Source organism: Felis catus, chromosome A3, assembly GCF_018350175.1.
Source record: "Felis catus isolate Fca126 chromosome A3, F.catus_Fca126_mat1.0, whole genome shotgun sequence".
NCBI classification, from domain to species: domain Eukaryota; kingdom Metazoa; phylum Chordata; class Mammalia; order Carnivora; family Felidae; genus Felis; species Felis catus.
The window spans coordinates 127473172-127500222 of record NC_058370.1 but is presented as its reverse complement, the minus strand read 5'-3'; the positions used below and the strand labels follow the sequence as shown (position 1 = coordinate 127500222).

The following is a 27051-nucleotide window of genomic DNA, read 5'->3' as shown; positions in this document are numbered from 1 at the left end:
AGAATGCTACTTCCTCTAAGTGGATTTGCCTGGCTCATACAGTGAGATCGGAGTGACAAGTGGCTATACGATAAAGAAGTATAGAATCTCTCTTGGTAAACTTTCCAGTAAGTCTCCCAAGATGATGCTCTAATTTCCGGTGGCCAAGGGTAGCATTCCCCCAAATACCTTCTTTGACAGAACTCCCAAGAACGCTAGAAATACAAGCAGAGCTAAATCAAAATTTTAATTGAAGAAAACAAAGTTTAACTTGATGACTGGTTCACACAGGCTGTCAAAACTTACTTTGCTTCTTCCCTGAGCTGCTGGCTTCACTGACACCACGAGGGTTTATTTCTTACTCACCTCCCGTTCGCTCTCACCTGTCCCAGAGGACAGCACAGCGGGCTCCTGCCTCTCTCTGTGTCTCTTCAGCTGAGCTGTGCTCAGTCTTTTGTGTCTCTTGGCAAAAACATACAGATAATTTCCAGAACTCTTCTCACATCTGTGAGATGGGAGAGACTGTAGTTTTTGCTTGTTTGTTTGTTTGTTTTTTGTTTGATTTTTATGTTGCCAATGCTCTTTTCTTTGAAGAGTCTTATTGATCTCTTTTGGAGCATTTCCTTTCCTTCTATCTCCTGAAATCTCTCTGTCACTTTCTTATACTGTAATCATGGGAAGAAAGAAGGAAAGGAAGGAAGGAAGGAAGGAAGGAAGGAAGGAAGGAAGGAAGGAAGGAAGGAAGGGAAAGAAAGAAAGAAAGAAAGAAAGAAAGAAAGAAAGAAAGAAAGAGGGAGAAAAGGAAGGAAGGAAAGAAGGAGAGAAGGAGAGAGGGATGGAGGGAAGGAAAGGAGAAAGGAAGACTTGTTGGAAATTTTTGACATTCTTCTGGGGTCACATTTTGAAAAATATTTTATTACTAAAAATTGTATGTATCTAATGTGTACAACATGATGATTTGATGTATACACACATACTTACACACACAGTGAAAATATGATTACAGTAAACTAGTTAGCATACCATTTCCTCACATTATTACCATTTTGTGTGGGTGATGAGAACACCTGAACTCTACTCTCTTAGCAAATTTCTAATATTCGATATGAAGTTATTACCTAGGGTAATCATATTTTGCATTAAATGTCTAGACTTATGCATCCCACGCAACTGAGACTTCATACCTTTTGACCAACATCTCCCTATTTCCCCCCTGCTTCCCCCATTACTACCTGTCAATTGTCTGCGTCTAAGTTTTTGGCTTTTTTAAGATTCCTCATGTAATATCATGCAGTATTTGTTTTTCCGTGCCTGGCTTATTTCACTCAGCATAATGACCTTTAACCTCTCATTATAGGCACCTCATCCGTTGTGGTATTACTCGGACATAGTTCTCTGGAATACGGACTGGTTTTCCAGTGTGGCCAAAATGCAGAAGCTTTAGAGGCAAGCAAACGACTCCTCTGGTCACGTTACCATCCTTGTGCTTAACGTGCTCCCATGGCTTTGTAGAGGAGCCGTTCGCCAAAACAAGTGGCATAGTCAGAGGTAGGATGCTTTCCTCCAAACGTATCGTATCATTAGGTATGACACAGAGTCTTTATGGTCGGAGGTGGGTCAATGTTAACGAAGCTTGATTCTGCACCACAACCCTAGTCTTAGTCTATTTATTTCAGTGGCAGATTGAATTCGACAAGGCTCCCTTCTAGACTGAACCCTTTCTGGATCCTCCCAGGAGGGAATCTGGCACTGAAAATTAAAAAGCACAATCTGTCTCTCACTTGCCTCTCAGCACTCATATTCAGTGCTGCAATGTGACTGTCACTCAATGGATCCAGGGGGTGGGACTGAGAAAGTGGGAAGACCCTGTCTGAGTAATCAGTAAACTGTTGGTGCAGGCGCTTCGGGACACACCTAAAATTGGAGCACTGGCGGCGCCTGGGGGCTCAGTACCTTAAGCGTCTGACTTTGGCTCAGGTCATATCTCACGGTTTGTGGGTTCAAGGCCCGCGTCCGGCTCTGTGCTGACAGCTCAGAGCCTGGAGCCTCCTTGGGATTCTGTGCCTCCCTCTCTCTCTGACCTTCCCCCTCTCACTCTCTGTCTCTTGTCTCTCAAAAATAAACAAGCATTAAATAAATAAATAAATAAATAAATAATAAAATGGGAACACTGGATCATGAAGCAGAAATTGGACTAGTAGGTGAGCAGAGATGGCGTGAGACAAAGAAGGCCTCTCGTAAATTCATGGATAAAATCCCAACACAAATTTATAAATCTGAGAAAGTCAGGGAAACTCAAAGTCTCAAAAGTCATTATTCAGAGATAAGGAGATTAAAGAGCCCCAAGGTTTTTAGAGCAGATGACCTGGATCTCCGTTCTGTATTAACAATCGCTCGGCCTATTGAGTATTTTGGAAAATGATCGCCTTTCCCACAAGAAGGACACATATGCAAGGAAAAAAAGTACATGTGGACACACACACGATATAAGGAAATAAACAAACCCATTTCACTGTCCTAGGAAAAGAGGTCCTCAGACCGAGGTGGGCTGAAACTAGGCAAACAAAGGAACAACCACAACCTTGTCACTTATTTTCCAAGTGTGTGTCTTTAGGGCAGGCCTGGTTTCTAACACCTCATGCTCATCTCTTCCCTGGTTCACCTTCTGAGCTTTGAGGATGAAGTAAACATCTCACTGAAGTATGTTAACTGTTTAGTTGGCCTGGAGGGGAGGGGAGGGGAGGAGAGGGGAGGGGAGAGGGCACGGGATTCTCCACAGACACAGAGATTTCCTCTCTAATGGAGAAAACCTCATTTTTATTTTGACTCAAGTAATTCCACTAGCTAGTGGCAGAGAATATCTCCTGCTTCTCACTGAACTACTAGAGATGGGCTCTCTGTGACTCTCAAAATTTCCTTCTTCCCTTTACTGGGAGAAGAGCACATCAGTCACCAGTGGCAGATATTATATGATAAATTCATGACTCCCGTTTTTTGTTTTGTTTTTATTTTTATTATTATTATTTTTTTTTACAAAGAGTTGAATCTAATAAAGCAGAAGAGAAGCCCACTCTTGTAACCAAACTAACACCTACTTCCACTTAGCAGTCAGGATCTCCTCATAAACATCATCATACTTAACTCATGTTTGCAGCCACTGAACTAGAGTTGAGGAAACAGTGGGTTAATTGTACCAAATGCATAATAATGATAGTTCCTTCTACTTGATCTGCCCCATATCTTCATGCGCAATTGTTAATTGTTTTTCAAGAATGAGCACAATTGGCACGTTCTTTAGGGATCTTGATTTATTGACTCTGTATGTGGGCAGAGCTCTAAGCAGCCAGGTATCATGCTGAATGCCACAAGAGACTGATAGATTTCCAAAAGAATGGAAAATATTGCTCAGGAGAAATAGTCTTAGAAGATAAGGTCAGAGTGGCAGGCCAATTTCTCCACGGATAATGTCTTCAGTTGACACGATGGTAGAGGGTGGCTGCAATTGGAGAGAATTATGACAGGAGGCAGTGGAATAAAGTCTGGACCTGGCTTTCATGAGCTTTGTCTAAGATGTTCTTTAGTGGCCTGCCGTCATTCTGTGTGCTAGAATTATCTGTGTCTCATCTCTATATTGATCCAGAGGGAACTGTAATGTGTAATAGCTACCTGAAAAGGTAGTCTACAGATAACAAGAAATCTTCCCTTTCTGTTTATATCATTCAGCTATGCTTGAAGTTATTCTTTATAAGGTGCTACACAAAGATTGACTAGCAAAGAAGTTGCCTCCAGACAGGGCAACCTCGTAGTCATAACTCACTCTCTGCTCTAGTAGAAAGGTGTGAAAGCGCTTCAGTGGGGCAGAATATATCTGGGCTGTTTTCTTTCTTTCTTTCTTTCTTTCTTTCTTTCTTTCTTTCTTTCTTTCTTTCTTTCTTTCTCTCTCTTAAGTTTATTTATTTATTTTGAGAGAGAGAGAACGAGAGAGAGAGAGAGAGAGAGAATGAGAGAGAATCCCAAGCAGGCTCCGTGCCTCAGCACAGAGCCTGACATGGGGCTTGAACCCACGAACCGTGAGATCATGACCTGAGCCGTAATCAAGAGTTGGATGCTCAACCTACTCAGCCATCCAGGTGCCCTTGGGTTGCTTTCTAAAGAAGAAACCACTAGTCCTGCTCTCTGCTCAAAGATAAATAAAACCTCCTTAAAATAGATTAACAAGACTGGAACAAGGACTTGGAAAAAAACAGTGCTGGGTATTTTCATTCAGTTTTAGTAAATTTCTTGTTTCTCATAAGAAGCTAAATTCAAGATGGAGGAATTGTTATGAATGTCTTTTTATTTTTATTTTTATTTATTTATTTTTTTAATGAGCTGTTCAGCCATGCGCTCAGAGTAAATGCTTTCAAAAAGCATTAGTCAACCGGTTCATTGATTAGGAATGGAAACAAGAGTTCACACCAACACCAACCAGTACAACTCCCCCATCAGGATCCCTTCTCTGTCATGGTACCCTCTTCCTTTGGCTCCACTCTACTCCCATAATATCACCCTGGAGTCACCTGGCTGCTTTTTCAACTTTCCTCTCTCTGTCTCATTTCTCTGTGGTGAGGCAAAGGGTGAACATCAATCTGTTGTTGGTGTTTAAAATCTGCTAGCTAGGAGCCCACTTAAGGAGCAGATTAGAGGGTCTTCTGGCTTTTCTGGATCAGAGTCATACTTCTCAAAATTCTAATAGGACTTGTTTCATTGTTCAGTGAGACCCGAACATTCTCAGGAGGCTTGCACCATGGTTGGCAAATGAAGTTAAGCACAGATATATAGGGAATGTCTGAATTCCCAATCAGGGGGAAAGAGCACTGGAGGAGATCAGACTTTCTGGGGCATGACTCCAGCCCTGGAATTAATATACTGTGTGATCAGGAGTGAGAGCCTTCCCATTTCTCTAAAAGGAGGAGGCCAAAGAGATCATTTCTAAGCATGATTCTAGCTTTGATATTTGTTTCTAATTGTAAGCTTCTTGGGCCAAGTCAATAACTTATTATTTTTTCTCAAATGACAGGGTCTAGCAAATGGAATGCTTTCAATAAATAAATATTTCAATAAATTTCATTCAAAAGAGTGAATGAAAAATGGAATTTCAAGTGATAATGGTATAGTAGCACTATCTGCCTCATTGTTAGAAATCTGATCTGTGGCCTATTGGCTGAAAATACAGCTCTGGTTTAGAGAGCTGTTTCCATCCTTTAACTTTTTGTTAGCTCTTAGGGGCTACAGCTATATATACAGATCTGTGAGGGTTAATTTTACGTGTCAAATGGCAAGGCTACTGTGCCCAGTTGTTTGGTCAAATAGCAGCCTAGATGTTTCTGTGAAGGTATTTTTTAGATATGATTAACATTTAAACCAGTAGACTTTGAGGGAACACATTACCCTCCATAATGTGAGTGGGCCTCATCCAATCAGTTGAAGGCTTTACAGCAAAGTCTGAGGTTCCCCAAAGATAAGGGAGTTCTGATTGCAAACTGCATTCAAACTTGAGCTGCAAAATCAACTCCTCCCTAGACCTCCAGACTGCTGGCCTGGGCTTCAAATTTCAAATATTTCCCCCAAAATGCATCAGACAATTTCTTTTTTTTTTAATAGTTTTACTTTATTTTTATTTTTTTATTTTAGAGAGAGAGAGCACATGCAAGTGGGGAGAGATGGGAGAGGAGAGAGAGAGAAAAAGAATCTTTAAAAAAATTTTTTTTAATTTTTATTTATTTTTAAGAGAGAGAGAGAGAGACAGAGCATGAGCAGGGGAGTGGCAGAGAGAGAGGGAGACAGAATCTGAAGTAGGCTCCAGGCTCTGAGCTGTCAGCACAGAGCCCAATACGGGGCTCGAACTCACAGACTGTGAAATCATGACCTGAGCCAAAGTCGGACGCTTAACCAGTTATGCCACCCAGGTGCCCCGAGAGAGAGAGAGAGAGAGAGAGAGAGAGAGAGAGAGAGAGAGAGAATCTTAAGCAGGCTCCACTCTTAGCACAGGGTCATACGAGGGGCTCAGTCTCACGACTCTGGGATCATGACCTGAGCCAAAATCAAGAGTCAGACACTCAACCCACAGAGCCATCCAGGTGCCCCTCAGCCAATTTCTTAAATCCCCCAACATACATTCTCTAATAGGATGTGACACATCCTATTACCTTATTGATTCTGTTTCTTTGGAGAATCCTGACTAATAAAAACACCTGTATATTTCTGATAAGAGAGGAACAGTTGGTAAACGTCCTTATTTGAATATCCAGTGCATCCTGCTAGCTTTAAAGGTCATCTTCAACTCCTATAGCATCTTGCTGCTATATCCACTTTCTGGTTTACAACTGTGTTTTAAAGCCAATGATTCCAATATTTTCTACCTCATATATGCTTGTTTGTGCAAAATTAACAGGTCACTCTAAGTTGGAAAAGTCTGGCAAGATCCTCCCTTGAACACCAGTGACAGTGTGTTCAAGGAATATAAAGTAGGGGTTCAGTGACCTATGTCTCTGTGGTCATATGACATTTAATTCCACATCTGCAGCATCAAGTTGCCTATGCGGTGTAGTGGGTTTCTCCCTAGACTTTCCCCTCTTCTTGCCTCTTCTCCACATTTACTCCACAGACCCTTCCAGGATAATCTCAGCTACCGAACACATAGGCTTATAATTCCAGATACTCTTTCCATTCACACCTCTCTTAAGAGCTTTATACTCCCTAGGGACCCCCAACACTTGAATGGAGTTCATCACTACCTAGCACTTGCACGGTAAGTGAGGGCATCTCTGTATCTCTGATTATTATATTCTGCTAATGGTTTACATCTCCTGCCCCATTACCAAAGTGTGTTTTCCTAGCAAGTAAGATCGGAGTTGATTTTCTATGTCCAGGATCTTGCACAAAGTAAGGTTTATTAATGGATGTGAGATAACTGATTGGCTATATGAACTTATTATATCCACATGTTCTGAGCTTTCTTTGGCAAACAAAAGACTTAATGATTACGTATTCTAGGCGGAAACAGATTGATACATTTAATGAACACAAGTCACAGAGAGTCATGACAACTCTTATTTAAAATGTAAAAATGGATAAAGTACAGGCGTGATTATAGCTATAAATAAAGCTCACAATTCACGCTTAAATCCACTCCCTTTGTACTGCTCCAATAAATCTAGGCACTAGATGAATGCTAAAGAAAGGTACCGTTTGGGATAAATGGTCTATTATGGAAAGGGCATTTTGAAGGCTATACCTAGCTTCCCAGGAATAACCTCACCGCTCGGGAAGGAAACATTTAGCACAGCACTAGTTGCTTCATGCACATTATCTGATTTATTCTAAAAACAAGCCTCAGAGGCGGTAGGTACAATGCCCCTGTCGAAATCTGAGTTCCCGCAGTGCGAAAAGGCTCACACATATGGTCTGATACTTACCGATGGTGGGTTGGGCTCTGAGCCGTTTCCTGCCTGACATCAGAGACTGAGACGGCCCGTTCTCCTCAGATGCATCATGAAGATACAGTTGGGGTTGCTGTTCTTTTACAGCTCTTGGCTCCACGGGGACATAGATGACACGCTTCGTTTGTTTTCCCTCCGTCACAGCGCTGGGCACAGTGCCTATGTTTGGGAAGCACTCAGAAATCCTATCACACACTTCCAGGTCTGACGGACCCAGGGCCACCTTATCAAAGTCGCTCTCTGAACGCTATCACATGTAGTATTTATTTCCTATGGTTGCTTCCTTTTGATACCGAACGATCCCTTTCGAGGAAGCCTCTTACATGTGCATGTGTCATCTTTGTATTTTCCTGTTTACACGTTATGTGAGCCACGCAAATCTAGCAACGGGAGAGGAAGGTAAGGGGTGGGCGACACACTGTCAGCTGGCAGAACGTGGGACCCTTTGGGTGTCCCGGTGAGAGAATATGGAGTCACTTCTAACCCCCTTACTAAGCTGCCGGTTCTCAGTAGAGAGCAGGCTTTCCTGAACCAACTTACTTTGAATCTGATAGATTAATAACGGCCCACCCGCAAGTGCTTCCTCACATCCTTTGACGCTTACTCTTCTCTCTGCCTGGAAACATCTGCCCTGAGATGTTCACGGGGCTGTTTCTCTCGGTTCATTCAGGTCTCTGTTCAGATGGCACCGAATTAGAGAGGCCTTTGTTGGCCACACTTATTCAGTAGAGTCCCATCATCTTCTTGCCCCTTCCCCAGCTTTATGTTTTGCTGTAGCACTGCCTAGGGTCTGATATATATTTATGTGCGGACTTGTTTATTATCTGGGTTCTTTCACTGGAACACAAGCTTCCTAAGAGCAGAGTGTGTGTGCCTCTCATCAGTGCGTCCTCAATGCTGAAAAGACTGTTAGTACTTAGTAGGTGTTCAATAAATATTTTTATTTAAAAATTTTTTAATTTAAATTTTAGTTTGGTAACACACACTGCAATATTGGTGTCAGGGGGAGAATTCAGTGATTCATCGCTTATATAGAACACCCAGTGCTCATCACAAGTGCCCTCCTTAGTGCTCATCACCTATCTGGCCCATCCCCCCACCCATCTCCCTGCCGGCAACCCTCAGTTTGTTCTCTGCACTTAAGAGTCTCTTGTGGTTTGTTTTTCTGTCTCCTCTTCTCCCTGCCTTCCCCTATGTTCATCTGTTTTGTTTCTTATATTCTACATCTGAGTGAAATCATATGGTATGTGTCTTTCTCTGATGGACTTATTTCACTTAGTGTAATGCATTCTAGCTCCATCCACATCATTGCAAATGGCAAGATTTCATTCATTTTGGTGGCTGAGTAATATTCCATTGTATCTATATGCCACATCTTCTTTATCCATTCATCAGTTGATGGACATTTGGACTCTCTCCATAGTTTGACTATTATTGATAATGCTGCTTTAAACATTGGGGTGCATGTATCTCTTAGAATCTGTATTTTTGTATCCTTTGGGTAAATACCTAAGAGTGCAATTGCTGGACCATAGGTTAGTTCTATTTTTAGTTTTTTGAGGAACTTCCATACTGTTTTCCTGGGTGGTGGCACCAGTTTGCATTCCCACCAACAGTGCAAGAGGGTTCCCCTTTCGCCTCATCCCCTCCAACACCTGTTCCTGTGTTGTTAATTTTAGCCGTTCTGAGAGGTCTCATTATGGTTTTTATTGTATTTCTCTGATGATAAATGATGTTGAGCATCTTTTCATGTGTCTGCATATCTTCTTTGGAAAGGTGGTTATTCATGTATTCTGTCCATTTCTTATCTGGGTTATTTGTTTTTTGGGTGTTGAGTTTTAAGATTTTGGATACTGACCCTTTATCAGGTATGTCATTTGCAAATATCTTCTCCCATTCCATAGGCTGCCTTTTAGAATCACGGTCAACTCCAGTAACCTAAAGTCAAGTATTTGATGCTTAATAACCCATACCACCACCACCAGACACACACACACACACACACACACACACACACACATCTTATCACAACCATGAATCTCCAGGATAGCATATAATACCTTTCCCTTGAGATTGGTCATTTGTAACCATGGAAAAGACCTTGAATGACATATTTTCAGAAGAGATAAATGAGCTACATTGGTTTTCATTTTATTTGACTAATACAGTGCATGTATTTTAAATTCCTCACAGTGCCCCTCATTCTCATTGGTACAGGTATAAACAATGTTGTATTGGCAGCAACAAATATGATCTGCCTGCTGCTGGAAGTCCAACTTAATTCATCATGCCTTCTTTACTAAAGATCAGAAGAGGAAATTGCATTTCATGTTTAGACTTACCAGTGGTTAGGTGGTCAGGGGCTATTTTGAGTGGCAGTTTTCCAGTGCTGGAGAAATTGTAAAACTCACACAAACAAATGAACACATAAGAGGGAGGCGTCTGGCTCAGGAACTGAAGATGTGAATCCTCTCACTAGCAAAGCACTGTTTTGTGATTGATTCCCTTTTCTACATGTTCTTTGGAAGCCTAATGCTGGCTTCAATATTGGTATGGCAAATGCAGAAATGAGAGCCATCAAGGGGACCTCCTCTTAAGTGAACCAACCTGCAACTGAGTCTTTAATTCACCGGTACTGACACAGGATTCCTGTTGTAACCTTTCATCCTTTTCGTTTTCAAAAAGCAGGTGGGGGGCTCCTGGGTGGTTCAGTCAGTTAAGCGTCCACTCTTGATCTTGGCTCAGGTCATGATCTCATAGTTCATGAGTTTGAATCTCACATGGGGCTCTGTGCTCACAGCACAGACCCTGCTGAGGATTCTTTCTTCCTGTCTCTCTGCCCCTCCCCTGCTCTCTCTCTCTCTCTCTCTCTCAATAAATAAACTTAAAATAATTAAGAAAATAAAAAGCAATGGTTGAAATTAATACTTTAACCTTTGGGAAAGCTGCAAACAGAGAAGTGAACTCATGTGGTCTGAAAAAGGGGTGCCCAGGTTGGTGCCAAGACTGGGCCATCCTTGCTTAGCTCCAGGGCTGACCTTTGGGGTGGGGCGGGGGGCCTGGCATTTACGCTCTGAAGACGATGTGGTGTCAGGAAGACAGGGACTCTGTCCGAAACTAACACAGACACAGTGATCTATTCTAGGTATTAATATATGTTTGTCTCCATAGATACCAGATTAAAAAGACCAATTGTACAAATATCTTTTCCAAATGTATTCAAATTCTAGCACTGATTTGGTAAGCCTCCTAACATCTTATTCAGTTTCTTTCCTATTTCTCCTTTAATAACATGCAAATGCTTTATTAAGCCTTTAATAGAGATTCTATGAGCAGAAATAGAATTTTGCCTTATTGTGAAGACATGCGTCTGGTTTTCTTCTGTGCGGTGAGCAGATAGGAGCATAAGGATTAAAATTCCCTCTTCATTCTAACGATGTACGTGTCTCAGAAAACTGCTTTGCTCTAGTAAGGAACACACAGCTACATATTTAGATACATTTAGATGTCAACTTGAAGAATTATCTATTCACCGACTGTGATGCATAAATAGGAACTAAGGAATTTTGAAAAAGCACAACTACCCCCCTCCACTTTCACGCGAGTACCTGCTTTCTGAAGGATGAAATACATGAGCTTCTAGTAATCGACATGTAGGCTTTTATCTTTCTTTGCTTAATGCTTTGACGTGTGACCCTGAACCTCACAAATAAACCCTGACCTTTCTCCAGCTGGCCTGACACCCCCCCGCCCCACCAGAGCCAACTCACTTCTTACAACTTCCTAAAGCCAAAATTGGAGGGGTGCAATGCTCATTTTTCTAGATTCTCCTTTGAAGAACTGAGGTCCACCGGCCGCAGCCTTGCAGCTGTTTGGATGTTTCAAAGTGGAGCGGGTTCACCAGTGTGGAGATCAAGTGAAATCATGTATTTGACTTCACTTGGGGATGAGTATTTCATCCTCTCTTATTTCAATGCATCCTTATTATGTACAACAATAGTCCCTCGAGTGTAAGGAAGACATTTCCCTTTCCAAAACGTATCCTCACATATTTTATTTTGATCTTCAAAGGTACAGACACATCATTGTCTGGATTCTACTGAAAAGAAATACGAAGTATAGGAAAATTTTTAAAAAGAACTTTACTTGGATCCACAGAGCCACTTGTGGATGGAAAATGCGCAGGTCTAGAACCCTGGCCTCTAGATTCCTAATTCTATGCTGTGTTCATAAATATCCCTTTATCTGTGTCTCCTAAATGACCAGGAATTGAAGTTACAAATATAATACTATGTATTTTGTTTACAATGAATCATACATTCACGTACTTCTCAAATGTCTCAAAATATAAATGGATAAATACACTGTAAACAAACTAAAGTGTATGTGCGTGTAGAGATACGGCACACACACAAACGCACACTCGCACACGAACACTCGCCGTTCTAATTTTGAAGCTGAATCCTTTTTGAATCATTTGGAAATCCAGTGAATGCTGCCTCAAAGGTGTTCTCTTTGTGGGGTAATAAAACAATATTAAAATTTCTATAGCATGAAGTCTGGATTTTTAGTCATTTTGCCCCCATTTAAGTTAACACAACACAATTCTTGATCATTTAGAGAGGAAACACATAACAAATTAATAAAAGGTCAGAAAATTTTAACAATTTGAGTAGCAATCAAGCACTCAAATTATGTATCTGTTAGTAATTATGAGTAGGTGTCTGTAGACAGCAGCTTCCGGCCAATTCTCGAGATACTTAATCAGCTCACAAATTGTTTTTTTTTGGGGGGGGGTGGGTGGGAAACATGTTAAAAATGTATTAAAAAAACAGGACAAAAAAGGCATCTCTTCATAGGATTATTACCTAAAAGGACCTATAAGGGAATTCCTTGCTTCATGAACCATCACTTCTAGATGCTCAAGTAAATCACTGGTATTCAGAACACTGGAATCTATTTACTTTCCTTATTGACCAGACATCTCCGTGTTTCTTGTTTCTCTATGTAAAACTGCATCCAGGGATAATAAGTGATTTTTAGTCACCTGGAATATGTGAAATATTTGTTTCCAGCACAGCAAAAAACTTTATTATTGATAGTACTATTCACGATGCATTACTATTCATACATCCCTCATATTTTCCTAATACATACTTTCCAACTGTACCCAGAGCCATCTTCATTTTAGCCCTGGATTACCAATTCCACAGTTTGCATGAAGTCCATGCGGGTGTGGTACAATTTGGGTCCAGAAAGGTAGCAAATATTTATATACTGATAGATACATAAATATAAAGATATGTAGTATATATAGTGCCAATGTGACCTAGAGGGACTGTTAATTATCAAAATGAGGAGATGTCTTTCAAGTGGAGGGCCAAACTCCCTTGTCTCTTGTTCAGTAACAACATGCGTTATGTCTGTTACCATCAGGGCAGGTGTGGAGAAGACCGTGACCAACAAATTAGCTGCTCTAACTTAGGACACTGGACAGTGCTGTATAATGGTTAAGGCTACAAACTGAAGCCCCAGCCAACAGGTTTGAATCCCAACTTGGCTGCTTGCCAGCTCTGAGACTGGTGAATGGTTCTGAACTCTATGTCTCAGCTTCTTTATCTGTAAAAAATGGGAATAATGCTAATATGTACTTCAAAGAGTTATTGGATAGACTGAATAAGGTAAGACATGGAAAGGTCCATCTGTCTGAACCATGTACATCTTGTGAAGGAAGTTAATTTTTATCCAAGAGATAAACTATCAGATAACAGCATATGGGCTTGGTCTTTTCTTTTCCATTTAGAAAGCGATGGAAAAATGTTAAAATAAATTCATACTGGGAACACATCACAAAGCACAGTCTCTATGGGACTCTCTATCTCAATACCATCTCCCTCTCTGAAACCATAAAGGAGCTCAGATTAGAGGTGAAGCTGGGATTCTGAGCAATGACAGTCGCTTTATGAGTCAAAATAAAATGAACTCAGATAAACTGGGCGTTGAAGGCACTTTCTGCCACTTCAATGCCATGTGGAATGGAATCTAATTATGGGGGATAGAAGAAACCTATCACCTCCCTGCTCATGCAGGAACACACACACACACTCCCCACATACATCATCATGACCCACACTATTTTAGCAACTTTCTTTTTCTTGACACCTAGATGTTCTCATATAAATCTATTTACCAGACAGCCTCCCATTTAGAACATCCGATTTCTTTAAGGATCTTAATTCTTTATACCAGGCTACCCTATACACACACCCTCTCCATTTCTGAAAAACGCTACTTTTTTTTTTTTTTTTTAAATCATGTTTCCTTTGGGGCTTACAAAGTCTAAGTACATGCACGACCTCAACTGATCACATAGCAACCTTATGGGGTAAACAATGTAGATCGTTACCCCACAAGACAAGCGAGGCAACTAGAACTCAGAGAGCCATACCTTGACCTAGGTCAGTCAAGTGTTAGATTCCAGGAGTCTTGGGACTGAATCTACACCCTCTGAAACCTGTGTTCCTGAGCTTCACCCCACAGTCTCCAAGGTAAAAAACGTGAGCTTGCATTAACTTCTTCAAACTTCTCTCTAACCCAGGAGTTTCCTCAAGCCTCCAGAAGGGACTCAGGAAAGCATGGATTCTGGCAAGAAGTCAATCAAGCAATGGTCAATTCACATCAAGAGGTGAGATACCTGGACAATGGTAACACCCTACTGGCATGCCTCTCTTCCAGGAAGACAGGTAAATAAACAAACAAATAGGTATTCAGGTTTGTTTTTTTGTTGTTGTTGTTTTCTAAAAAGAGAGAGGATATGAAATGAGAAAGATAATCTCAATTTATAATTCACTGCTTATGGTTCAAACCCCTCAGGCTAAGTTGACTGTCACGACTGCTTTCTTAACAAAATCTTGTTTTGCACCTTCCAGAATCAAAATAATCTTATCTTTCATTGCAGAAAAACAGGACACTTTGTTCCAACCAAATCTTTCTTTCTGATGCTTCAGAACACACTCTTTGTAACAGAGGGCCAAATTCCTGATTTTCAATCTCTTATTCCTCTCTTCCTCCCCACCTTGCTCCCTCCCTTCCACAACCCAGTGACCAGTCTCGACCAGATTCTACACAAGTTACGAGGTCTTGGGGATAAATGTATATATAGCTTTTTTTTTTTTTTAATCACTATGCCATCATTCATGTTCCTTTCTTCTCTATCTACAACCCTACCTTCAAATATCCACTGAGATGTTTCTTTTGATTCTTCAGAGGCCCTTGCCAATGTTCTCTCCTGGGAAAATAGAAGCTCAGTAACTTGGCAAGAGAGTTTGGCATCACTGAGATCTTCAAGGAATGGAAAGGTAAGGAAAAGAAGAGTGAGACTAATAGTCAACAAGTGACAAATAACAGGTCATATCAGAGTATGGTCAGTAGATTTTCTCAGTTCATTGACTGAAAATCAATGCTATAATGTTAATGGTCTCTCATGCCTCTTATGAGAGACTATTAACATCATAGCATGGATTTTTATGAATAAGCATAAATCAGTTAGTAGGATCTTGAAAGGGTGTGTGTGTGTGTGTGTGTGTGTGTGTGTGTGTGTAAATCACACTATTGACACTATAGGGCTTATGCCTCTGTGTAGCAACATATTACTGAGGACCCATTCCTGCCTGTGGAATGTTTGAGCAGACTGCTTAGCATGACAAATGCAACCCAAGTGTATCATGAAGATAAGAAAAGCTCACAATGGCTGTTTCTAGGAAGGGCCCAGAAGACACTGAAAAACCTGCTTAGTGTTTTCCCCATGGCCCTATCACTGTAGGATCAGACAACAGTGCTCACACCTGCCTGACACTGGGTGATTTGCAAAATGCCCTTCTGCCCAGCAAGGTGGGGGCTGGTCACTCTTTGAATAGTCTGGGTCTGTGATGAGAGGCTGTCCCCAGGAGGCTGATTAATGTCCATGTTTACTTCTCACTCCAGCAATTCTAGTTGATACAACCAAGAAACCAATGACACAAAACACCCACCTGTGAAGAAACTGCAGCCCCTGCTTTGAACCCCCACATTGGGCTCACAGAGAGGGATGGCTGTTACTCCACTGGTATTTGTCTGATTCGGATACATAATGTCCTTCCCATCTGGCGGGGACCAACCCAACAAGAGCTGCCTGCACGTCTTGTACACTTTGTGGGTCTCCATTCCCCAAAAGCAAATCTTCATTTGCAATTTATTAATTGCTTTAGAACATCAACAAATGGAGGATTTGATGATGTAACAATAATTATTGAAATATGCTGTTGGCTAAGCACATTCGGGATCAGATTGCTGTAGATTTGAATCCCACCTCTGGAATTTACCTACAATGAGACAAGGCAAGTCATGTTACCTCTGTAAGCCTCAATCCCTAATATGCCCAGTACTCTCCCCACTGGAAGTCATGACTATCTGAGGATCATGTGATTACTTAGAAAAGACCAAGATGTAGGTAGGACATTTCACGTTTAAGGACATTTCATTATCCTTGTGAATTCAAGAGGTTCTACGGGAGAGAAGAATCTCACTGCTCATGTTCAAGACAGAGTCAATTTTGACCTATATTCATGTAAGCATCAGAAGGAGGCCCTTTCCTAAGTGTACACCATGTAAAGCATAAATGCTTATCTTTTCAATAGCCATGTATTATTTTACGGTGTCTGTGTCTCTGACAATCACAGAAGCTTAGAAGTGGAGAATAATATTGTCCTTGTTTTTGAAAGCTTAAGCTAATCGAGTTGTATTTGTAAAATGGAAGACTAATTCCCTGTCAGGTAATGAAAGCCCACAGGATAGGTCCCCCTTAATAGTAGAATGACTAACGTGATAATACACAGATGTGTCTGTCTCAGAGTAACTATCAAACTCTCAGGAGTCAATGGGGAGTAGGAGAGAATTCTAACGTGTCATAATCTCCCCTTACTATTGGAATGGGGACAATGGGCATCTCCTTTACCTGCTTCAGGTATACCTGAAGAGACTTCAGTTAGTAAAACCTTCCTTGCATCTCTGCATTGCTCCATCTGCCCCTCCCCACTGAAGGAGGAATCAACTGTCTGGCAAATCTGGAAACAGGAACAGCCACCAAAGCAAACCTCACCTCATTCTTGTTGGGATATGCCTGTGTCTGATCTCCGCTCCACCATGGGTTACAGGACTTTCCCCCTGAGAAGGAGACCTGCTATTTCAGAGAGACAACTTTACTAGACAGGTAACTCTATCTATTTTAGGGCTCAGTAGTATCAAACTATCACTGCTAAATGTGTAAGCCATTTTCTCACAGCCAACAGTTTTGAAGCTGGCAATTTGATCTCTATTTGTCTGACTTGTCTATCTCTCGATCGATACAGAACTTGGGTGGGGACAAGAGGGACACTATTTTTTTTAATTGCCATAAAATCCAGCAAATATCATTCTATCCTGATTTAATAGTAAAACTTTGTAAAGTTAATATGCGTCAATTCTTTTTTCATCTATTGGAGGGGGATGGTAAAATGACCTTATGTACAGTTATAGGATAAATTATAAAAACCCATACCATGCATTCTCAACAGGAGTGATATTACCTGCCTTCAGCATACATCACTCACGAATTTCACTGGTCACCTTGACTAGCAGCAGGGAACTGGTCATTGTAGCCTTGTTCTAGCTGGGAGGCTGCCCAAGGAAGGAAGTTATAGAGTTATGGGCAAAAGTCTCTTCCAGAAGTGGTTCAGAGAATTCCCAGTAATCACAAACAAAGTCCAAACCCTTCTCAAGAGGCAGGAGTCGTTCTAATCTGAGGAAGCGGGAGTTTCAGCAGTGTGGTAAAAAGGTAAGAGACAGGGCAAGACCAAGATTATGTTCAAGAAAGCTTTCCAAATGTCGAAAGGGAAATTTGAAGTGATGATGATACTGCCATCTGTGGGGAACACGTAGTGACCACACATCTCATCTAACCCAATCTTAGGAGCTCTTTAATCTTTGCCATATTCATGACAAGGACATGCCCAAGCTGACAGGGGTTCCCTGATCAGCTGAGCCTCAGGTGCTAAGCCTGATGAGTGGTGCTAGGCCATTGAGCTGTGGGGTGGTTTCTTATGCAACCATAGCTGATGTAGAAGTGTGTAAGTGATGAGAGTTACTAGTCTAACGTTATAGAATTTGTGAGTAGCTGAGTTGAGATTCACAAGATGTTAACACTTCAAAACCAGTTCATATAAGTTCTATATCCAGACACTGGACTAGTTAGGATGAAATGCATGTTTTGCCCTTGAAGTTTAGCTGGGATACAATACAGAGGTCTCACATGGACTCCAGAAATCCAGAAAAAACAAAACTTGGATTCCCAAGGGATTAATACTGTAATGTTAACATTAACACTGTAAGCTCAGTAAGGACAGAAATGTATCTGCCTTGTTCGTTGTTTTATCCTCAGCACCTAGTACAGTGTCTGCATAGATTAAGTGTCCAGTTGAATGAATTAATGAATGAATGACATCATTCACTATATAATTTCAAGTTAGTCTATCAGATATTCTTTCCTGCTTTGTCAAATATTAGTTGGCCATACATTTGTGGGTCCATTTCTGGGTTCTCTATTCTGTTCCATTGATCTGAGTGTCTGTTCTTGTGCCAGTACCATACTGTCTTGATGATTACAACTTTGTAGTATAGCTGGAAGTCTGGGATTGTGATGCTTCCTGCTTTGGTTGTCTTTTTCAAGATCGCTTTGGCTATTCGGGGTCTTTTCTGGTTCCATACCAATTTTGGGATTATTTGTTCTAGCTCTGTGAAGAATGCTGCTATTATTTTGATAGGGATTGCACTGAATATGTAGATTGCTTTGGGTAGTATTGACATTTCAACAATATTTGTTCTCCCTATCCAGGAGCATGGAACCGTTTTCCATTTTTTTGTGTCTTCTTCAATTTCTTTCATAAGCTTTCTATAGTTTTCAGTGTGTAGATTTTTCACCTCTTTGGTTAGATTTATTCCTAGGTATTTTATAGTTTTTGGTGCAACTGTAAATGGGATCAATTTCTTGCTTTCTCTTTCAGTTGCTTCATTGTTGGTGTATAGGAAAGTAACCAATTTCTGTGCATTGATTTTATATCCTGCAACTTTGCTGAATTCATGAATCAGTTCCAGCAGCTTTTTGGTGGAATCTTTTGGGTTTTCCATATAGACTATCATGTCATCTGTGAAGAGTGAAAGTTTGATGTCCTCCTGGCCAATTTGGATGCCTTTTATTTCTTTGTGTTGTCTGATGGCAGAGATTGCAGAGACTAAGACTTCCAATACTATGTTGAATAACAGTGGCGAGAGTGGACATCCTGTCTTGTTCCTGACCGTAGGGGGAAAGCTGTCTGTTTTTCCCCATTGAGGATGATATTAGCGCTGGGTTGTTCATATACAGCTTTTATGTTCTCAAGGTATGCTCCTTCTATCCCTACTTTCTTGAGGGTTTTTATCAAGAAAGGATGCTGTATTTTGTTGAATGCTTTCTCTGCACCTATTGAGTGGATCATATGGTTCTTGTCCTTTCTTTTATTGATGTGATGAATCAGGTTAATTGTTTTGCAGATATTGAACCAGCCCTGCATCCCAGGTATAAATCCCACTTGGTCATGGTGAATACTTTTTTTAATGTATTGTTGGAACTGGTTAGTATCTTGTTGAGGATTTTTGCATCCATGTTCATCGGGGAAATTGGTCTATAATTCTCCTTTGTAGTGGGGTCTCTGGTTTTGGAATCAAGGTAATGCTGGCTTCATAGAAAGAGTTTGGAAGTTTTCCTTCCATTTCTATTTTTTGGAACAGCTTCAAGAAAATAGGTGTTAACTCTTCCTTAAATGTTTGGTAGAATGCCCCTGGAAAGCCACCTGGCCCTGGACTCTTGTTTTTTGGCAGATTTTTGATTACTAATTTGATTTCCTTACTGGTTATGGGTCTGTTCAGAGTTTCTTTTTCTTCCCGTTTCAGTTTTGGTAGTGTATATGTTTCTAGGAATTTGTCCATTTCTTCCAGATTGCCCATTTTATTGGCATATAATTGCTCATAATATTCTCTTATTATTGTTTTTATTTCTGCTGTGTTGGTTGTGATCTCTCTTCTTTCATTCTTGATTTTATTTACTTTGGTCCTTTACTTTTTCTTTTTGATCAAACTGGCTAGTGGTTTATCAATTTTGTTAATTCTTTCAAAGAACCAGCTTCTGGTTTCATTGATCTGTTCTACTGTTTTGTTTTGTTTTGGGTTTTTGTTTTTTTTTTTTTTTTTTTGGTTTTGATAGCATTAATTTCTGCTCTAATCTTTATTATTTCCTATCTTCTGCTGGTTTTGGGTTTTATTTGCTGTTCTTTTTCCAGCTCCTTAAGGCATAAGGTTAGTTTGGTCACTCAGTGAAAGGTGATGAGACCATTAAATTTAGGTACAATTTAATGAGAATTACAAATATTATCAGATTATTAAATGCTAAGACATTTCTCAAGAACCCTCCAGAAAAAATTAATCATTTGTAACGTCAGGTCCTCACTTTGGTGAAGTCCTTGGAAATGAAATTGCTCTTTCCCAGCAGACTGCTCTATAAATGCCAAGCTTACTGCCTGAATTCATTCTAGGTTATGCTGCCTGAAGATGATGAGATTGCTATGTTGGACTTCTTTGGAACAGATGGGAGGGTTGCTTCAAATAGTGTTTTCTTTTCCAATCTTTCATCAAACATTCTCTTGTCCCTATTTTTATACTGAGATCTAATTAGCATTTTATCTTTGATTTCAATTTCACAAAAGACATGAGAAAGGCCTTAACAAAGATTAAGTGAAATTGTGATTTATTTTTATGTTTTGTATTTCCTTTTTATGTGCTCCATTCCCTGCTGCCCCTGACAAGTTCTAAGAGTTGAAATAACTCTATGGTGGGTTTTGCAGCTAAGTAACTGTTTGATCTTAGGCCAGTCATTCAATATACCTGGGCTTCAACTTGCTAAATTTCTAATTTGAATAATAAAAATGCTGTGTGGAATTAAATTTGAGGTCCTTTTCTTCTCTGAAGGATTTATGATTCCATGTGTGAGGGGCCACTAGGTAGAATGAATTACTGTGCTGTGAATCAACCTTGCCTTGAGGTTGAATGATCATAATTGGATTATCATTGAAGAAACGTCATGAATCAGGCACTGCTCTGGAAAGGCAGCAAGATAGACACACAGTGAGGATTCATAGGGATTTGGAGGAATATCTAAGAAAGAACAAGGCGTCCAAATATTGCTATTTCTCTTGAGTCAGAAAGCAGCCTGATAGCATTTCGAGACTGGCATGTTCTAAAAGGTCCCAGAGAGCTAAGCTCTTTCAGTTTGCTTAGAACAAAGGTAAACTCAGAGTATCTTCACAAATGGGGATTCTTTGTAAGGACATGAAGAGAGAGGGGAAAAAAAGATATTCTTTCAGCAGTGATATAGCCATGCCCCAAAGGCAACCAGAATGTCATGATATATTCGTAACTCTGGCATCATGGTCTCCAATGATCTGCAAGTTTAGACAGAGTGCAGAGAGAAAATATATTAGAGCATCTATTTATGTTTTTTAGCTTACTATTTATCTTTTTAAACTTTGAATGGTTTTCTGATAACACATATCATAAATAAGGATAGACGTCTAAGTCATACACACATAAAAATATATTATTAACTGTATGTGGCAGAGAGAGTCATGCTTGCCAAATAGCTTCCTTACATTTCCCAGCCTTGTGTAATTAAATGGATTTATCTGGAAACTCTTGGAAAACAAAATTTGAGCAGAAGTGACATGTGTCATTTCCCTGTTGAAGCCATGTAAACCTCACCATAATTCTCCAGTCTCCCTTGCCTCTGGCTGTAACTGAGGAGTCTGCATGTTCTAGATGCGTGTAACTATAAAGTGGTGGATCCATCTATCCGCCTGGGTCTCTGAGTAACTACACACAGCAGAGCTCCCACTGGCACTGGAAAAGAAATGTATATAAGAAATAAAATACTGTTAGTTTAAGCTACTGAGATATTGGAGTTATTTGTTACTGCAGAAAAGCATAACTTTTCCTGACTAATAAAGGATGCCTACTCCCATTTTGGGGGGAGGGATAGAGTGAAAAATTTATATAATTTGTTTGCTTTTGTTTTTGCTAACACTGTCTTTAGGTTTCCCAAGTGATGCAACCTGACGAGTTCTCCAATCTGTAGATGCCACTCATCTTTACTGCAATTAACTGCGGTCAAGGTACCAGGCTCATGAAATGAGAAAAGTCCTTTTTGTGATCACTTCTGCCATTAGGGGGAGGCACTTTGGGGAAGGGACATGTTACTTCAGGAATTTTCAATTGAACACGATTCATCAATTTCACACAGAGACATCAAGTCCAGGAAGAGAAGCTAACAAATAATCTTGCACTCAAGGAACTTATCTTTGTCAACTCTGTGGTCCAATTTCTCATAGATCTTAATCAGCAGAAGGCCTTTAATAAGTGATTTGTGAATGAATGGAAAGTCTGGATGAAGAAATATATGCTGGAATCAGTGGCTTTCGCAAGAGGAAGGTGCCAGTGTATTAAGTACGAGGGAACTGTCTTTGGCAGAAGGCCAATCCTTTGGGAATGAGGTCTTCTTAATGAAAAATTCTGCAAACCTGTTTCAATTCACACATTCATTCAACAAATAGTTATTGGGTGCCCTTTAATGTTCTCAGGTCACCTTCCCAAAATAACTGCAATGAAAATGTTTTCCACTTTTTCCTCTTCATCTAGAAAGATCTATTTTAAACGATGGGATTGTGGATTTGAGCACTGCTTTTTGAACACAGTCACGAATCCAGGCATTTGGTCCAGGCAGTGCCGGGAGGAGAATGGGTAATGATTTTAACAGAGCCTGCTGCAAACGCCTACTCGTTCTTCCACAAGCAACTAATCTTAGGTCTCAGCAATGCAATATCCCAGTGAATAGAGGGATGAAATGGACTAAGAGGTGAAATGCTGCCAACAACAGAAGCCAGAAGTACCTCACTCTTCAAGGATCTCTCACTGGTGTCAGCTTGGGTCAGAATGGTGTTGCAGTGGGCTGGTGCTGGGTGCTACTCTGACCTCTTTGCCAGGGACCAGGATGAGAGCTGGTGCTGATAGCTCTTAACGTAATGCCTGGGCAATTTCCTTTTGAATAGAAAAGGAAATGGTGAAATGCTCTCATATGTGCTTTTAGTAATGATGTGCAGAGAATTTTAAACAAGACTGTAAAGGTTTAACTTTAATAATTCATCAATCAAGACACCAACTACATGCTTGGCAGTAGGTAAAGACCCAAGCGAAATCAACACAGGACCCTGTCTTTAAAAGCTTTATATTTTTACTGATGGTTACCAAAGAAAATGATCAATGGATAAAAAGAATCCAGAACAGAAAAATGGTATCAGTATTGACGAGCAGAAGAGTATAGCAGACAGCAAGGCAGACTGTGGAGGAAAGTGGCTGAGTAGCCTGGGTTCAAATCTCAGCTCCAGCACTTAATAACAAAATAGACCGAGGCAGTTTATTTAACCTTTGTGCAATTTTCTCATTTAAACTATGAGAATAATATGAGTACTTCAAATCAGATCAGATGAAGTGTTTAGAAATGTGAGTAGCATGTGGTTAGGAATGACTGTTAGCTATTATTAGGGCAATTGAGATGTAGAGGGATATTATTTTGGTTGATTATTTTTTTCTCATCAAATAGTCTTCCTGTATCATTATCTTCCTGTTAGAATTTGGTTGATCTGAGGAACTTTACTGAGGTAACATAATCTGTTATGGTACATCAAGACCACTGGTCTGGAATTCTGGCAGCAGGGACTCACTATCTCCATGGCCTCCAGATAGATGAAGGGTTGTGCCGATGCTTAGCTCTCTCCTGGGATCACAAATTGTTCTTTTGAGAAAGGAAGAAAGAAAGAAAGAAAGAAAGAAAGAAAGAAAGAAAGGGAAAGGGTTTCTTTAATGAAGGGCTAAAACCTTCATTATGCACCTCCTTCTATCCTCTTCAACCAAAATGGCCTCTCTTCTCTCCACTGATCTAAATTCTGTATGTCTCAGAATCCAGGGGTCTATGCAGGATCTATATTTAGGGATGAGGTGGAAAAAAGGAGTGAATTTTTGAGTCATGAATTATCTCAGTGAATCTCTATATGCCCTAACCCTTCTGAGAGTTTTAGTTAGAAGTGAAAATCTGGTCCATTCAGAGCATACAGCCTCTCTATGTCCCAAAGATTCTTTCTGATGATAGATTTATCACTGGTTCATCTTCCTCATTGGCCAGATCAGCCTCAAGAGGAATTGTTAATGAAGGCTGTCTGTGTCCCTGATCTAGTCCTGCCTATCACCTACTTCTTTGTCTTCGGACTTTTGATTATTCACCAACTTATGTGACCAAGGCTTGCTCACCTGACGCAGTTCACTCATACTGATGATGGCCACCACATCCCAGTGTCTATTGTCTTATTTGTTAGCATCATTGGTCAGGACGACTCCATCCTTCATGTAAACCCTTCATAGTATACCAGTGCACTGTCTCCTCTGTTTGACCTGCTGCTTGAAGGTCAGTGGAATAATCTCTCTTTAGATTTCTCTGACTTCATTTAACAACTCATCTGATAAGGTTGGGACAATCTCCCCTTTGGTTGACTCAAAGCCAATTGATTGGGGACCTTAATTACATCTTCAAAATCCCTTGAACTTTGCCATGTAAAGTATGCTACTCATGGGAGTGATAAACCTTCATACTCACACATCCTGCCCATATTCAAAGGGAAAGGATTATACAGGGCAGGAATCTTGGGGGCCATTTGAGATTTCTGCTTACAACAGTTTGGAAAGATCTTTAAACAAGTATGAAGATCCAGCACATTTTTCCATTTCATTCTCATGAATACTTTTTTTCAGTTTTTCACTTAACCATGCAAATTATAGTAGGCCTGGCATGTGGACTAAATTAAAGCCTAGTTTGCACTGTTGCCAACCACAGCCATAAAATGGAGTCTAGTCTGGGACGCAGGAGATTTATGTTTTAGTCACATCCCTACACACTGAGATGTAGAGTATTCTCAGGGAATAGGCTATATCTCACTGAATTTCCATTTCTTCCTACTTGTTGGACACACTATTACCAGTTATTCTTCCAGCTCTTAGGTTCTTTGGTTCAATAATCTCTATGTCCTGAGGTATAACTGTTTGATGACAAATCCATGATGAAAAGTAGAGTAAGTGGGAGAGGGTAAGATGAGCCAAAGACCATCAAAGATAAGAGAAACGAATAGAAGATGAAAAGCCTGGAGTCAACTCCTCAGCATTGTCCAGAAAAGGCAGGCTCTGCTTAGGCTTTAGGAACCTGGGTCCTCCCCAGAAAGGTCTTGTGAACATCTCAGGAAGCCAGGGGAATATATATGTACTCCCAGGCCACAGACTTGCCCTTTAAGCCTGAAGCCAAAACAACATTTTTCCTGCTGGTATCTGAACTGAGAATGTGAATGTTAGCTTTGCCATTTTCATGGTTAAATGGTTTTATGCTGGGAACTTTGAAGCTAGAGGTTTGCATAAATCAAATTTAAAGACAGATTAGATATCCCCAACTCCCATATGTACAAACCTCAATCTTCAATTTTCAAAGGGCAGTAAAATTTCTTAATCAGCCCACATATCTCCATGGTTGGAACAGTTCCCACAAATATGACAGCAAGAGTTTTCTATCAAAGCTGAATCTGTCTGGGGGACGATCAGTTTGCAGGCTTTCCTTCAAGTGTGGCCAAGCTTCAGTTAGGATAAATGGCAGGGGTTGGCCCTGGGATGGGTGGCCGTGTGATACAAGGGTAATTGAATATGGCTGCTCCAAGCCTGAGATGGATTTAACAGACTAAGAGCTCTTGAGACAGCAAACCTGACTCAGAAGTTGGCTGTGACTTTATGAGCCCTGGAACTTATTAACTGACCAGTTTTTCCCTCTATAAAATAAGGGATAATTATAACTACAAATTGCATGGCCTTGCAGTCATGGGGTCACTATTGCCCAAGGCTCACCCTCAGCCCTGCATGTTCTAATTACTCACTAGGGTTGCCATGTTCTTGAATAACCACTGAGGTCAATAAAGTAAAAGTTAGTAATCATTGAAGCCAGTCTGTGATGTGTCAAGCACTGTTTTAAGCACTTTGTATATGTTTTCTTTTATACATAACCACGTTATAGACTGAATTGTGTCTTCCCCCAAATATGTATGCTGCAACTTTAATTACCAATGTGAATATTTAGAGACAGAGCCTTTAAGAGGGCAAATAAAGTTATATGAGGTCACAAGGTGGGTCCCTGATCCAGGAGTACTAGTGTCCTTATAAGAGGAAGAGACACCAGGAACATGCACACATAGAGGAAAGGCCATGTGAAAACACGGTAAAACACAACCATCTATAAGCCTGGAAGAGAGCTCTCACAGAAACCACCCGCCAATACCTTGATCTTGGACTTCCAGCTCCAGAACTATGAGGAAATCATTTCTGTTGTTTAAGCCCCTCAGTGTGTTGTGCTCTGCTGTGACACCCCTTATCTAACTAACACAACCTTCTAAGATAGGTGACATTTCTATTTTACAGAATTGATTGGGGCTTAGACAGGTGAAGTCAATGGTTTCTCATAACACAACTCATGGTCATTTTACGAATGTATACAGGTAGAGGCAAGACACATGCCTCTTTTTGTACATGGAAACCACACACTGCATACCTCCTTCAACTTTCAGCCCAGGGTCTGGAACATAGAAATAATTTCATCAACAAGAAATGAAGTATTCCTGATTCAACTTTTTGATCAAATTCCTCTACACTTAGGTTTATGTGGTTGGCAGCCAGCTCCTGGTAACTTCACAAAGAACATGTGTGAAGAAATTCCCATTAACGTTGTCTAGATTTTGTTCAGAAAAGTTCTCTCTGTATATTCTGTTTAACTATTTTTATTTTATTATTTTTTTAATGTTTATTTATTTTTGGAGGGAGAGAGAGCGTGAGCAGGGGAAGGGGCAGAGAGAGAGGGAGACATAGAATCTGAAGCAGGCTCTAGGCTCCGAGCTGTCAGCACAGAGCCCGACATGGGGCTCGGGCACACAAGCCGCAAGATCATGACCTGAGCCGAAGTCGGATGCCTAACCGACTGAACCAACCAGGCGCCCCTCTGTATATTCTGTTTAAATCAACACTTGGCTTAATAGTTTTCCAAAGACTTTTTTTTTTAATATAAGCAAAACAAGGAGGATGTTCCAAAACTTTCTAAGAAAAAAATCCTCTGGATTCAGGGTCTGCTTTTCTCTTCTTTGCAAAGGACATTACAAAGGGGTAGGGAACTGAAGGACGTGTTTGTCCCTTCCTCCCCCATTATAGGGGCAAATACATGACCACAGGGGTGTACTAAGGCCTAAAACAATTGATAGCACTTGGGCACTAACCACTTTATATTTTCATGTCACTCTGCTGTACCAGAGACAGTTGTATCCATCCTTAGGTTTCAGGCAAAAGTTATAGAGGTCTAGGAATGCTT

General features: G+C 40.5%; 2 long non-coding RNA genes across 7 annotated transcripts in view; one reads left to right on the top strand and one right to left on the bottom strand.

The window, feature by feature from the left end:
* LOC109498383 overlaps positions 1-27051 on the bottom strand; it is a 403201-nt gene that overhangs the window by 51552 nt on the left and 324598 nt on the right. For 4 of the 6 annotated variants that reach the window (XR_006595960.1, XR_006595957.1, XR_006595956.1 and 1 more), the window contains one exon: positions 7437-7619. The exons of the other annotated variants lie outside the window; for them this stretch is intronic. This is a non-coding gene — a long non-coding RNA (uncharacterized LOC109498383). The remainder of the gene's footprint in view (positions 1-7436; positions 7620-27051) is intronic. 6 annotated transcript variants of the gene reach the window in all.
* Positions 16398-25639, top strand: LOC109498384. Its single transcript, XR_002155189.3, has 2 exons — positions 16398-16707; positions 21652-25639. It is a non-coding gene; the product is annotated as an uncharacterized LOC109498384 (long non-coding RNA).